The 13,633-nt window shown below is 35.5% G+C and overlaps 1 protein-coding gene, 3 long non-coding RNA genes and 1 pseudogene across 12 annotated transcripts in view; 3 read left to right on the plus strand and 2 right to left on the minus strand.

Annotated features, from left to right (window-relative positions):
• LOC147512441 (putative disease resistance protein RGA1) overlaps positions 1-13,633 on the minus strand; it is a 48,461-nt gene that overhangs the window by 14,590 nt on the left and 20,238 nt on the right. The window lies entirely within an intron of this gene.
• LOC147512444 (uncharacterized) overlaps positions 1-13,633 on the plus strand; it is a 29,919-nt gene that overhangs the window by 2,384 nt on the left and 13,902 nt on the right. The window lies entirely within an intron of this gene.
• LOC147512445 (uncharacterized) lies at positions 4,972-5,530 on the plus strand. Its single transcript, XR_015214951.1, has 3 exons — positions 4,972-5,103; positions 5,233-5,344; positions 5,425-5,530. It is a non-coding gene; the product is annotated as an uncharacterized LOC147512445 (long non-coding RNA).
• On the plus strand, positions 5,686-7,828 carry LOC147512446 (uncharacterized). 2 transcript variants are annotated; one of them, XR_015214950.1, is made up of 4 exons: positions 5,686-5,866; positions 6,048-6,188; positions 6,781-6,891; positions 7,282-7,828. It is a non-coding gene; the product is annotated as an uncharacterized LOC147512446 (long non-coding RNA). The 2 variants fall into 2 exon arrangements; XR_015214949.1 differs by having other exon boundaries at positions 6,091-6,188; positions 7,282-7,827.
• On the minus strand, positions 7,923-10,272 carry LOC147512447 (protein PARTING DANCERS-like; annotated as a pseudogene).

The raw sequence follows: 13,633 nt of genomic DNA on the forward strand, positions 1-13,633 counted from the left end.
TCTTCATAAATTTCTCTATTTTTGGAGTCAATTTTAACGTTATAGCGTATGCTCTGTACGCCATTGCCAATGGTGGGCAATCAAAAAAATCAAAATTAGTGTTGCACGCCGTAGCCAGTGGCGGGTAGGAATGTGAAATAATTCAAATAATAAGTTACACGCCACTCACAATGGCGTACAGAATTCAATTATGATTTTCCACCCGCCACTCACAATGGCGGTTAGAATTGATTCTTTTTTTTTTGTTTTTTTAATAACTTAATTTGTGCAATTACCATTCTATCCTACCCTTTAAAATTTTTTTGATTTATTTGTATCTCTTTGTTATAATTTCAATTTTAAGATTAAATTTATTCCAACAACTTAATTAATTATTTAAATAAAACATTTATTGAAAATAAAAAAAACAACAAATTAAAAGGAAATACATTAAAATACATCAAATACGCATCTGAAACATTTAAAATTCTTAATCAAATTAATCAATCGCTTTCTCCGTATTCTTCAAAGTGCAAATTTCTTGAAGGAGTCCGTGAATTGCGAAGAGTTTGATCTTTCAAAATTTGTTTCTTTGCGTTTTTGTACCATTCTTTTCCTTGAGGTGTCATAGTCGATGTATTTGTGCTCATGATCTCCTTTTCCCATGCCAATGTCTCACGGAATTCTTTTTTTTTTTTTTTTTCTGCAAGTTTAATCCTTGAAGGATTAAACGCTTCACTTTCATAGAATTTTTTTCCCACGTCAGTTTGCCTCAATGGCCTTCATCGCCCGTTGAGATTGTCGCGTTAATTCTTTGAGAGAAGTTTCATTTTGACTATCAACTTTTTTTTTTTGTTTTGATTTGTCTCTTCCACAATCCGGTCTTTTTGATGAACCAGGTCTTTGCATTTCAGAATCAGGTGTTCCCCCCATGCCATCTTGTTCGTTTAATGGAGCTGGAGACCCGTTATGAAAATTAGTTTGAGAGAAACCAGGTGTAGTTGGAATTGAATGGCGCGCCCATTTTTCGTAGTCTTTCAAAATAAACCACGCATGATCAAATTTGAAGGGTTTATTATCTGAAGACCTGGTGACATACAACTTCTTTGCTTGCTCCATCTGTAAAAGAAAAAAAAAATAGTTTGAGTTTAATCAATTATATTCTAGCTAAATAATTGATATATATATATATATATATATATATATATATATATATATATATATATATATGGGGAGGGATAGAGGCACAGTATTGTGAGCCACATTCTAGACAATGACCAATCCCATCTCTCTATCTATTTTAATCCTACGGATACAATCAATTCTCAATTAGCAATCCGAAATTTTGTAAATTTCAGAATTTTTTTTACCGAAACAAAAACGAAACTTTCAAAATTTAGATCGAGAATGTGGCTCTCAGAACTCCTCCTTCTCCATTTGTCTCTTCTCTCTTCTCCGTCTCCGCCTCCACTCAACCACGACTCTCTCCAAAATCGGTCGGCTCCACCACTCCAAAATCAGGTGACTCTAGATCTCAATTTCTCTCTTTCTCTCTTTCTCCCTTTCTCTCTTTCTTGATTTAAAATCTAGATCTACAACTCTCGAGGAAAGCTTTGTCTATCTACAACTCCAAGGCAGGTATCATTTCATTTCTCTGTTTCAATTATGTTTTCTTCATGGAAAACCGATTGATTAAGTGATCATTGAGGTATTTGATTACTATCAGCCCATGGTACTATCTTACATATCTCTTACACTTGAGTTCAACATATATGGTGTCAGTTACTACATGTCTTTTTAAGTTATCACTTTTGGTAGTTTTGTTGAAGTTTGTATGCTTGGTAAACTTTTTATGTGATCGATGAAACAAAATATTTGTATGCTTGGTAGACTTTTTATGTGATCGGTGAAACAGAATATTTGTATGCTTGGTAGACTTGTTGTTTAAGTGCTTTGCACGCTTGTTTAATTGAATCCTGATATACCCAATGCTTGCGCAGGGATGAAAGTGTTACAAAAGGCTTTGCATTGTGTTGATGGGGCGACCTAAGCGGATACACTTGGCCCAAATATGAAGATAGCTTTCAAAGATAAGAGCTTCTATGTAGATTTCTTAGGCGAGTGTCGTCACCGATGATGACCAGCTCAAGGAAACTACTTGCCCGACCATGGGTATGATTGGTCGCATTTTGGTTTTGTGAGGTGAAGCCGATGTCCGTCTTGGGTGAAGGTATGCCAACTGTGTTTAGATGTTACTTAGGTCCATTATTCCTTGGTAATATATATTGAGAGCTATTCTTGGAACAACACTTTATGAATGATGATAAAAGCAGCCAAGGGAGGAATTCTTTTTGTGGATGAAGCATATAGGTTGATGCAAACGAAGCATGAGGATTCAGGGGACTTTGGTTTGGAAGCATTGGAGGAGATCATGTCGCAATGGATAGTGGAAAGATTGCGGTCATATTTCTTTGGCTATAGTAAACCAATGCAGTGACCAAGTTCTTTGTCTTTAGCGACTACAATTCTGAAGAAATAGCCCAAATTGTCCATCTCAAGATGAAGAATCAAGAAGAGGGGCAGTCCTTTGTATGGGTTCAAGTTGGACCCATCCCCCGTAGTCTGGATGCTATAAACGAGCTCATACAAAGAGAAACAAATGAAAAAAACAGAGAAATATAATGAATGGGGGTTTAGTGGACTCAATGCTTGCTAATGCTAGAGAGAATTTGGATTTTTCGACTTGAAGAACACAGATAGTATGGGTCTACAACTGTACAAGTTCGTTTAAAATAGAAACTTGTAATTTGTGCGGGTCTACAACCGTACTCAACACCTCAAATGTAAAAGATGATTTTTTTCGTTATGCCAAAGCATTTCAATTTTAGTATTGTTTTCCAAGAGACAAGAGTCCATCAAGAGTGGTATCTTTGATGTGGTAGCTAGGCGTTTCAATCTCCAAGACTTTTTCTTTTTTTTTCCCGTGGTTTTGGGTGTTTAATGATTTGCGTTTAGATTTGCTTGATCTCTTGCAACAAAAAGATCAGGCAATGTGAAGCGAAAGTTTAGATTAGACCATCCAAGCAAAAATTCCAAATAAATTGCTCGAGACTATAGTCACCATAATCGATTAAGCACAAATTTGGCAACGATGTACGAAGCATTCCACGGTCCAATTGTTGCCACTAACATCACAATGTCATCTTTGATCTCTTACTTATGCATTGATATGAGAGAATTAAGTAGTATACTAGTACCTAACCTTATTATTAGTATCCTTATTAATCTTTATATATATATAATAGCAGTCCCTTTTCCTGCTCTCTGAGGGTGTCCACGTAGGCTAATTTTAAGTACCATTTTTACTCACGAGAAATCAGGAGGAGAGAAAAATGGAGAAAAAAACTGCGATAGATGTCTCCCACTTAGAACCGAAACCACCCTAAAAAACCCACGACTGTTCCCAAAAAAAAAAAAAAAAAAAACCCGACTAAAATTAAAAACAACCCAACTTCAAAAGTTTTCTAAGTGAAGAAGATGATCACGATGACTACGACGACACCAAAGAAGAAAAAAGAATCGGGATAGAAAGCAGTTCAAGATTCGAGGATTGGATCACCCAAATAATTCCATTCTTCCTTACGCTTTTCGATGCATTCTCTGAGGTACCTATCTAAATAACAAAATTTAGTAACCTTCTATTTAATTGTTTGCTAAAGTTTATTTTGTTTTTTTTTTTAATCCAAAAACAACAAATTTACGAACTTTTCATTTCACTGCTTTGTTCTCAATGGTTGCCACACTTCAGTCGATTCATCACTCTCTATTTCTATAAAAAAAATATATAAATGGCGATTCCTTCATCAAACTTGAATCGGTTTCTTCCCGACAACAGAGAAAATGGCCTCTTTAGGAAGGCTCTTCTTCTCTTCTCTCCATCCCATTCTGTTCTCCTTCTTCCACACTTTCTCTATACCATATGCTGTTTGACAAAATGCCAAGCAATATTCTAGCGAGAATGGTCCTTTCAAATCGTGATTCATATGGTTTTGAAGGCCAGCAATAGGTAAATTAGATTCATACTATATGTTTACATTTGAATTCATTACCATCACTATGTGCAATTAATTATTCCCGATTAGTACTGTTGTTTAACAACACTGTATTGTTTCTTTTATAGCGACTCTTCTTCTTTGTATTAGATATCGTAGAGTTGATTGATATTTTTGTATCTTTTTTCAGTTAAGAGATCAAAATGAAGGCAACCATCGTATAAGCTTGGATCTTACGTTGATTGATGAACGAGACGTATCTATGACTTTATGCTTTTTAAGTACCCTTTTACTTATAGACACATTTAAAGGAATAATCAACACGAATAAGCACTACAAAGCTACACGCCTGAAAAATCATGAGAAACGGATGCTAGACGAAATAGTAGCTAAAAAGGCGTTGGTAACACAGAGAGGACATTATGCGGATAAAGAGACATACCCTGTGGTGTAAGCACTCATACCACTGCTACTTTCTGAAGCAACATCATCATCAACATCACTAAATGATCTATCCTCTGATTGTAGCTTCGCAGCAAGAACTAATCTTATTATAAGAATAAGCACTTTTTTCAATAGATTATTTTTATTTCTTTGTGATGTCCAGGCACTATATGTGAAGAAGTTATTGTGTTTGCCAATTGTTTGAAACTTGAAACTTTTTTTTTTTTTTTTTTATTTATTTATTCTATGAATTGGTACTCTTCAACTTGGTTTGAGTACATTGTTTCTCCTTCATTTAGCAGGTTAGAATTTTGCATTACTAAAGAGTTACTACGTTTTGGTAAAATGCTTGATCCTCAAAGTTTGATGGGCGGTGCATGTAGTAAACTTTTTCCTTCAACTCCGACCATTTTTCTATTTTATATTTTTCATTAAAGATTGATTCGTCATGTTTTCTTAATGATCACATCATTTTCACAAAGACTGGTCTTTATTCTTTTCAAGGGACATGCATTCGACGTGTTAAATCATGAGTTCTGTAAAAAAAAACATTGAGTTATATCTCTATTTTGATGCTGATGTGGAATCATACTACTTGCATATTGAGGACAGCAAACCAGATCAAATCGTAAGTATAATTTACAGTGATTTCCAATTAAGTAGGAATCTCTATTTAAAAATAAAATGAATAAATGGGATTTCATGCTGATTGTCCTTTATGTAATTGACTTTGCATTGCCCTATATTATAATCTCAGACTTGATGATGTTGAAGGCATATACTCACTTCGATGGGAAGATCAGGAAATGACAAGGAAGTATATAGAGGGTGGTGTCTCTTCCTCAAATATTACCATTGTTGCTGCTAATGTAGGTGGTATCGAGGTTGATTCGTCATGTTTTCTTAATGATCACATCATTTTCATAGCACTGGTCTTTATTCTTTCAAGGGACATGCATTCGACGTGTTAAATCATGAGTTCTGTAAAAAAAACATTGAGTTATATCTCTATTTTGATGCTGATGTGGAATCATGCTACTTGCATATTGAGGACAAAGACAAACCGGATCAAATCGTAAGTATAATTTCTGATGATTTCCAATTAAGTAGGAATCTCTATTTAAAAATAAAATGAATAAATGGGATTTCATCTTTGATTGTCCTTTATGTAATTGACTTTGCATTGTCTGTATTATAATCTCGGACTTGATGATGTTGAAGGCATATACTCACTTCGATGGGAAGATCAGGAAATGATAAGGAAGTATATAGAGGGTGGTGTCTCTTCCTCAAATATTACCATTGTTGCTGCTAATGTAGGTGGTATCGAGGTTTCACATGCTCCTGATGCTACTTGCAGGAGATGCAATCAGAAAATTATGAAGGGAGAGGTAAGTCATATTTTCCCCGACAATAAAAAAATCATAATTAGTGTTGAACTTAGAAAGTCACATATGAAAAAGGACCTACTTCTGCAGAAACTTAGGTTACCTTAAAATTGAAAAGGATTCACTTTAGTATAGGTTATGTGTCCCTGCATGTCATTTGTTACATGCTCTTGACATTCACTAGGTAACTGCTGTTGTGCACACTAGCATGCCTTATGCGTATGAAGGCAGTGCAGTTGGGCATTGGGTTCGTGTAGCGCAACCACTTCATTTGTAGCAAGGATACAACGAATTGGCTCTATTGTCAGACACAGTGTGTTTGCAGGTAATAGTCACAAATATAGATATCTAGGGTCACGTGATCTGATGCCAACATAGGTCTATATAAAAATGCAAAAAGCTAGATTGGCAGATGAAACAAATACTCTCACAATAGGCATCGAGTTTTGTTGCAACACATGAGGGAAATGTGAGCTTTGTTGCGTCATTGTGCTTTATTTCTACGGATACAGCCTGTTATGTTAGTTATAGAAATTTTTTTGTGGAGTAGTCACTCATAGAATTTTGTCGATTCAATTATGCAGACAACATGCGATGCTAGACACGGCATCATGAGTAAATTTGGTGTCTTGCGAAGGAGTCTTTGTTTTCGTGACTGTTATTGTTACTCTATCGAGGAGATAAGTGTTAAATTACATTGTTTACGCATGAAAACTGGTCTATGATGTGGCATTACCGCCAAGAATTTCCATGTTTCTCCTTCACTACAGTACTTTGAGATTAGTTCACTGATGTTTCCCTTACTATTAACAGTCATTTTGTATCCGAGTTCAAATAATGAAGAAAAAGTTAGTAGCAAATATATATATTTGAGTTAAATTGTATATATATTTATATTTACATATATCCTTGCGCAGAATTATGGTGCCTTTCTAGAGAAGGATGGAGTAGGATTTAGAGGAAAAGTTAAGCTTTGTGGCTTTAAAACTGGGGAAATTGACCTCTCAAGCTCATTGTGGACTTATTAGGTCCCCCCCCCCCCCCTCTCCTTCTGTTAGTGTTGTTTTGTTAATTATTATTTAATTTGGGTGTTCCTAGAAAAGTACCGAGAAGAATTGAGGTCGGAAATTACTTGCAAGCCTCAGATGCAATAACCGCCGTAAAGCATCCTTACATATTTCCCCATTGCCTTTTCACTTTTAAATCGTTGAGGATATTGAAAATTGAGTGCATCCACGGTTTTTTGAAAAGGGGACACAAAGATTTCTTTGTAAATGTTCCTACTTCGGGTTTGTTTTGCAAGCCTCAAGTATCTGCATCTTAAGAACATTAGTTTCTCTGGTGACCAGTCGGTTCTAGAAGTTTTAAAAAATTCTAAGTTCTCATGAATCTATTCTAAACTTTCTGAGCATTGGCAGAAGGCTTTCTCTTAAAAATGGACAACTCTTCGTGTGGAACCAGCTGAAATAAGGGCCAAAGATACTGCCTCCGCAGATGAAGTCCTGTACCTCCGCAGAGGCAGAATTGTTGGCTACAAAATAGCAGTAAACTTTGGAAGTATACAATCTCTGAAGGAGATGCGAAGGAGTTCATAGATGCTTGCAGAGATGGAACTGATAGTGCACCCTGGATGTGGAGACAATTCATCCCTGGACTCACATGATGTTTGAACCTATTGCTTTAGCTGACGCTTTACAACTGGACAATCACTTTACCCACATAACAAACAACTGTATACAACAACTGAAGAGGTGAAGCACAGTCAACGGAAGAGGCAAGAGCTTGGCGGGAACATCATTGACATTCAAGTTACTTCCCCATTACAGGATAAACTCTATACCCACTCCTTTCAACTATGCTACAAAATAATTATTAAGGTTGACATTGACATTCACCGCCTGCAATGTTTGCACAAGTAATGTTTTTTTCCTTCACCGCCTTTCAATATCAGTACAATTCTTGCACAAGTAATATTCCTGGGTTGAAGTATTTTGCACAAAAACAAAACCATGTTCTGAAAGGGTGGTAAGGAGAAAAGAAAGCTCTGGTAGTTCATCTACTAAAAACCAACCTTGCGCTTCATTGATTTGCCAAAGCTCTTAACCCATTTCTGCCAACCGGTGTGACCTTCTTCAAGTGCAACAGTGAGCTCTCCATTGTCGTATGCTGATAACAGATGGGCAGCGACTTCCGAAAGCTTATCTTCTAAAACAGGTTTACCTTCAATACTGCAAATACCCCATTACTAAAGACACCTTGAGCCTCCTAACAACATTTTTCTATTTCTAATATGCATTCACAAAATAATAAGTACTATACTAAATGAACAAGTCAACTAAGAAGCAGATTTCTAAGACGACCTTGGCCTCAAAATTCAACACTATTTACGTTGTCTTCGACAACAGCATAAAAATAAACAGTACGCATAGGAGAAAAGATAAGGTACCTAGCCAAAGTAGAATGCAAGGGATACAAGAGCAATTTTGATAAAACTTTATCTGAATCTGTAACCAAATCAATACCATCCTTTAGCAGTTTAGCAGCTTCCTGTTTAAGGGGTTAATAAAAAAGCATTAACACTTTGAATAGCAAGTAATAATGAAAAATCAGTTTTAAGGTAAAAAAAAATGAATCCATAATCCAACCTGTACAAATGTTCCTTCCGATTCTACGAGGATACCAAAGAACCTTCCATTGTTCACCCAAAAGCTTGACTAACTGCTCGAAGGTAGAGCTCTTAAAATTTGACCATTCATCCACCTAATATTCCATGGAATATATGCAGGTTACACATAATGTCTATATATGGAAATTGAATATTCAAAAGACCTATCATCCAACAGTTTTTGTTTTGCATGCAATACAAAGGCTGAAATGTCCCAATCCGGTTAGTAAAGATAACCAAAACTGAGACCTTGGATATATCGAAGTCACTACATTTCGGAAGTAAGATCATTTTATTATTATAGCAAAAACTAAAGATTCAATACATGTCCAATATTTTCTTGGAGTACATGCTGAGCTATTAGGACCCAATTAATTAGATACACAAGGGTATGAGTTTATACATGAACTCTCTTCAAATAGACAACTCATGCCATCACATTGAAAATAAATCAGGATTGTATTTAAGGTGAGGGTCAATATGGTTCTTACCCGATGGGACACTAACGGTTAGTGCGAAATAGCTTGCTTCGAAGTATCACTCAAGCATATTATTCTATAACTTATCGCTTACCATCTGTCCTACCTCGCATAAATACACCTATGGTAAAACGCAGACAAATAGAAACACCAACATAGCTGAATGACGGCTATATCTACACAGACGGTCCAATGGGAAGTAAGAGATGAGTTACTTGCCGTAGTATTCTAAGGATGACTTCTTCATCGGGGATAACTCATAAGTGAGTCCCCTATAGCGGTACAGGTCAGCTATGAAAGATAAGAAATTCATTCCTCTCATAGATGCATTTGCCTTTTAAACATGCATGTACAGTCAAACTGTTATTCAGTTCAGCAGTAAACCATAATGGCAGAACAAAATTACCGCATTAGCATCATGGTTGTCAATCCCAGGTATGGAAGTGACCACTCGAGAAATGCATCCATCCTCTCATCGATTGCTCCCTCTTTTGAAACAACATATCACATTTTTCAGATACTCCTTATACAGTAAGAAAAACGAAAAATTTGGTTAACCCACTGACCTCAACCTTCAATTTAGAGAGAGCATCCTGCCGCTTACAAACTGCGGTACAAGTTTTCATTTGGTAATTTTTAGGTGAAGAATTAGTAATAAAGATTCATTTAAGAGCCTCCAAATTATATAGTTACCACCACGAGCATGTGCTATCTTTACAATCTTTTCAAATCCCATCTCTAAGTCTTGGACTGGAACAAATATTGGCCTGCCAATCTCCATGTCATACCTTACGAAACCAACATATCCAAGGTCCTCAAAAACAGAATTTTGTCATGTAAAAACCAGTTTGATCACAGGTGATTGGCAACTCACTTGAAATAATTACGAACAAAGGAATCATTTTGCTCTGTGGTCGGGAGCGTGATAATCACATAGAGATTTCCGAATTGCCCTTTCAGCTTCTGTACCCTGAGTAACATCATGATGTCAGACCGAGCTCAAGGAAAAAGGGTTAGAATAAAAGTAATAAACATATTACCTGCTAAAGATGGAGGACATACGGTCGAATCCCGAGTTCGTCACAAAACAAATGCTACTTGATAGTCCACCACAATTGAATATGAAGTCCTGTAATCTTAATTTTCCGACTATAAATGAAAAACCAATTTGACATATGTGAAGAGAAAAAGAAAAAGCACTTATCGGGCGATATAGGGACAATGTTAAGTCGGAATGAATTTTCCCTGAGAAAGGAGCATATCATAAAGAAATCCTTTTGGCAACAAAGAATCCTATATGACCTTTAAATACTGTGAGGAAGAGCTTACCTTGCCATACTCTTAAAAGCGTATTTACTGGTACTGCAAAATGGAAGCCGTACCGAAGTCGGACCTCCATATTTATTTTGAAAATGTCAGATCTCCGAGTGTCCCGGTGTGTCTCGGCCCGCATACCCGTGCAACGGACTCTTAAACCATTTTTAACAAACACAGATCACGGAAATGTAAGAAGTACTGCACATTCAGGATTGGGTCATGAGTGTATAACTCTTATGCTCCATCTTTTTAATTTGTGTCAGTACAATGTGTATGGATATAATGAACTGAACAGAAATGTGTTCAAATAACCATGTCCAAGGATCAGGTCGTGAAGGTCCACTGTTTGAGATTGAAAGTCTTCCACCTATGGATTATAAAGTATAAACCACCACAAGTTTCTGGGTTAACTAATTAAAACCTATAAATCAGAAAAACGATGCTTACAGTCCTCATGAAGATAAGCAATACATCCACTGAAAGAAAAGCCATCACCAATAGAAACAGGTGCATCAATCAAATAATCCTGGCACAAAATCAATAGCAATTTCAGTTTCAACAGCAGTAATAATGAAAATGAGTGAAAACCAATACCTCTTTGTCTTCTTTTTTCGCTTTAGAATTCAGTGTGAGCTTTTTCCTCTCAAACTTGAATTTCAATGGAGAAGCTGAGAATCTAGACTGTCGAAGGAATGGAGAAGGAAACGATACATTAGCTTGAGCTTGAACGCCATGAATCTTTGAAACTTAAAGAGTCATGGCGTTTCAAAAAATAGAGAATGAATTTTCATGGATAGGATTTCTTTGGTTTCAAATTTTTATCGATTTCAAGTAATCGAGTGGCAGTGTAGTGCAGTGAAGCGTAGGACCACTAGATTCTTGACACGATAACCTGAACCCCAAGCAAGTTGATCTGAATCAGAATTTCACTTGAGCATTGAGCTGCACCAGCAACAACCTTAGACCTGGTTGCCCATTCCATAACAGACTTCCCGTCGCCTAAAAAATGTGAATGAGAAAATTAAGAGAAAAGCTAACGATCCAATTCTTGAGAACACATCCACATAATCAGATACATATCTTACCATGAAGATTGGAGCAATTTAGTGTGAAAAATAGGTAGCAAGTCAAATTTGAATAGAATTTGAAATACAATACCCGCTTAAAACATATGTTACCAAATTTGTTGGGCCTAGGCCCAACAGTAATAGTAAACTTAGAGGTTTCTAAAACCCAAAAGCTTCTACCTAATTTAAAAAAAAATTCTAATTTAAAATAAGGTGATTTAGCTTTAGGCCGTTCCAATAATATAGGTATTTGCGTTGGACCCACATTTTTACATTTCTTAGCTTTAGGTAACCCTATTGTTAGTTAACCATCATTTACCAAGTTTGACCATCTATTGTGGTGTGTCTGGTGTTATGCCCTTTCAAAATGCCACAACTACCCCTCACACGTTTTTCGTGCACACACCATAAAACTCAAAATCCACATTTCAAATTACCCAACACATGTCATAATCACGGGTCCTAATAGAGTGGAGACTGCAAAAAGAAACTTCATTTGTTCCAAAATATCAAAATTTAAGATATATACAAAACTATAATCCTACAAAAAGTGAACTTCCAATCACTTAGTAAAACATAATCTATTAACCTAAAAAAAACAATTGAACTACACATATCGAAAAACCAGGTAGCCTATTTTCTTCCTCTTCTCCATTATTTACAATTATTTATTAACTTAATTTTATTATGTCTATTGCAGATAATGGCATATGAAAATTACAGCTTATGTAAAAAAAAAATGTTAAAGGAAATTCTAGAAGCAGAACTTAACATTCAACAAGATCCAGTCTACAACACAAAATTAGAGAGCGGACGATTCAAAAGCACTGTAACATTAAAGGTGCCGAAACACTTTTTCTTTAACAATGAAGACATCATTGTTAAAGAAATTGATGGAAGCACCACATATTCTGTTGCAAAAGCAGAGGATTCAGCAGCTTTTTACACAATACAGTTTATAAATGATGAACGTGATATGGAAATTGAAGACTTTAATTTCAAAGAACTTATGAAGAAAATAATAGAAGTTGAAGAGAAACAGAATCAACTCGACATCCTCAAAAATATTATGCTAGATTGTTTGGTCGATGATAAACACAACAAAGATAAAATATATTATCTCGAATAAAAAATTAAAGGAATGAAGGGCATGGAGAGTTCCATAATAAAGAAAAGAAAACCATGAGGATTAGTACTTGAATACCAAAATTTTATTATGTTGGTCACATAGTATTTTTTTCTGTTAAACGCTTATTTTAAACTTTAGATATGCATTAATTTCATTTATTTACTTCATTTGTAGCAAAATAATGTTGTTTTGAAATATATTTGTAGTTAATGTGCTATTCGAACTGCAGTATTACAAAAGAAGTCTTCTGATTTCACTGAAGTTCATGCCTGAAACGAATGAACCTAAAAATAGACGGACATTAATCCAAATTTAGTGGAGGAAGCAATGAAAAATTAAATCTTATAACGAGTAGTTAAGTGGGTCAAACATCGCATACTTGAGGATTCCGAACATCATCTCCCAATAACTAAAAAAAAAACATATTTAGAAATATATATGGGCCTAAAAGAATGCCTAAAGATCAAGAATAGTGAGTAAACCATTTCTCATATACTCTACCAGTAGCCAAGCTATATCCAATAATATAAACATATGCCATAGTATAAGCTTTTTTCAAACTTGCAAAGTATCAAAACATATTACATTTCAAAACATAAAAAAGTGCCCTCCAAAAACATAAAAACTAACACCAAATTTTTAAAACTAACAAAATAGCAGTTAGTATTTCTTAACAATATCCAAAGCTATCATATGTGCTTCATCATTGGACTTTGCTATACTTTTCTGTGTTTGCAAAGCCACACAGTTGTCTTCCAAATCCATAATCTGAAATATTACTCCTGACGCAGATCCACTACTAAACCTGTCAAATCAAACATAAAATATTCAATTCAGCCAAAACATAAATTAGGATAAAGATAACACCCAAGTCCCCAACACATGCACATATACAACTCAACCCATTTTGTCTCTTAAGTATCTCAAGCAATTGGACTAAAACAATATTTGACTAAAGAAACTTACCCATCCATGGCGTCTACGGTAGTAGATAAGTAAGACTACAACGAATATGAAACCAAGAGAGCAGAGAACGACAACTAGGAGTTTAGGAGAAATGGGTTTGTGGCTGAAGGTGTAAGGAATGATGACGAAAGAACTTCTACACTTTAA

The sequence above is a fragment of the Coptis chinensis genome, chromosome 3, assembly GCF_015680905.1.
Source record: "Coptis chinensis isolate HL-2020 chromosome 3, ASM1568090v1, whole genome shotgun sequence".
NCBI classification, from domain to species: domain Eukaryota; kingdom Viridiplantae; phylum Streptophyta; class Magnoliopsida; order Ranunculales; family Ranunculaceae; genus Coptis; species Coptis chinensis.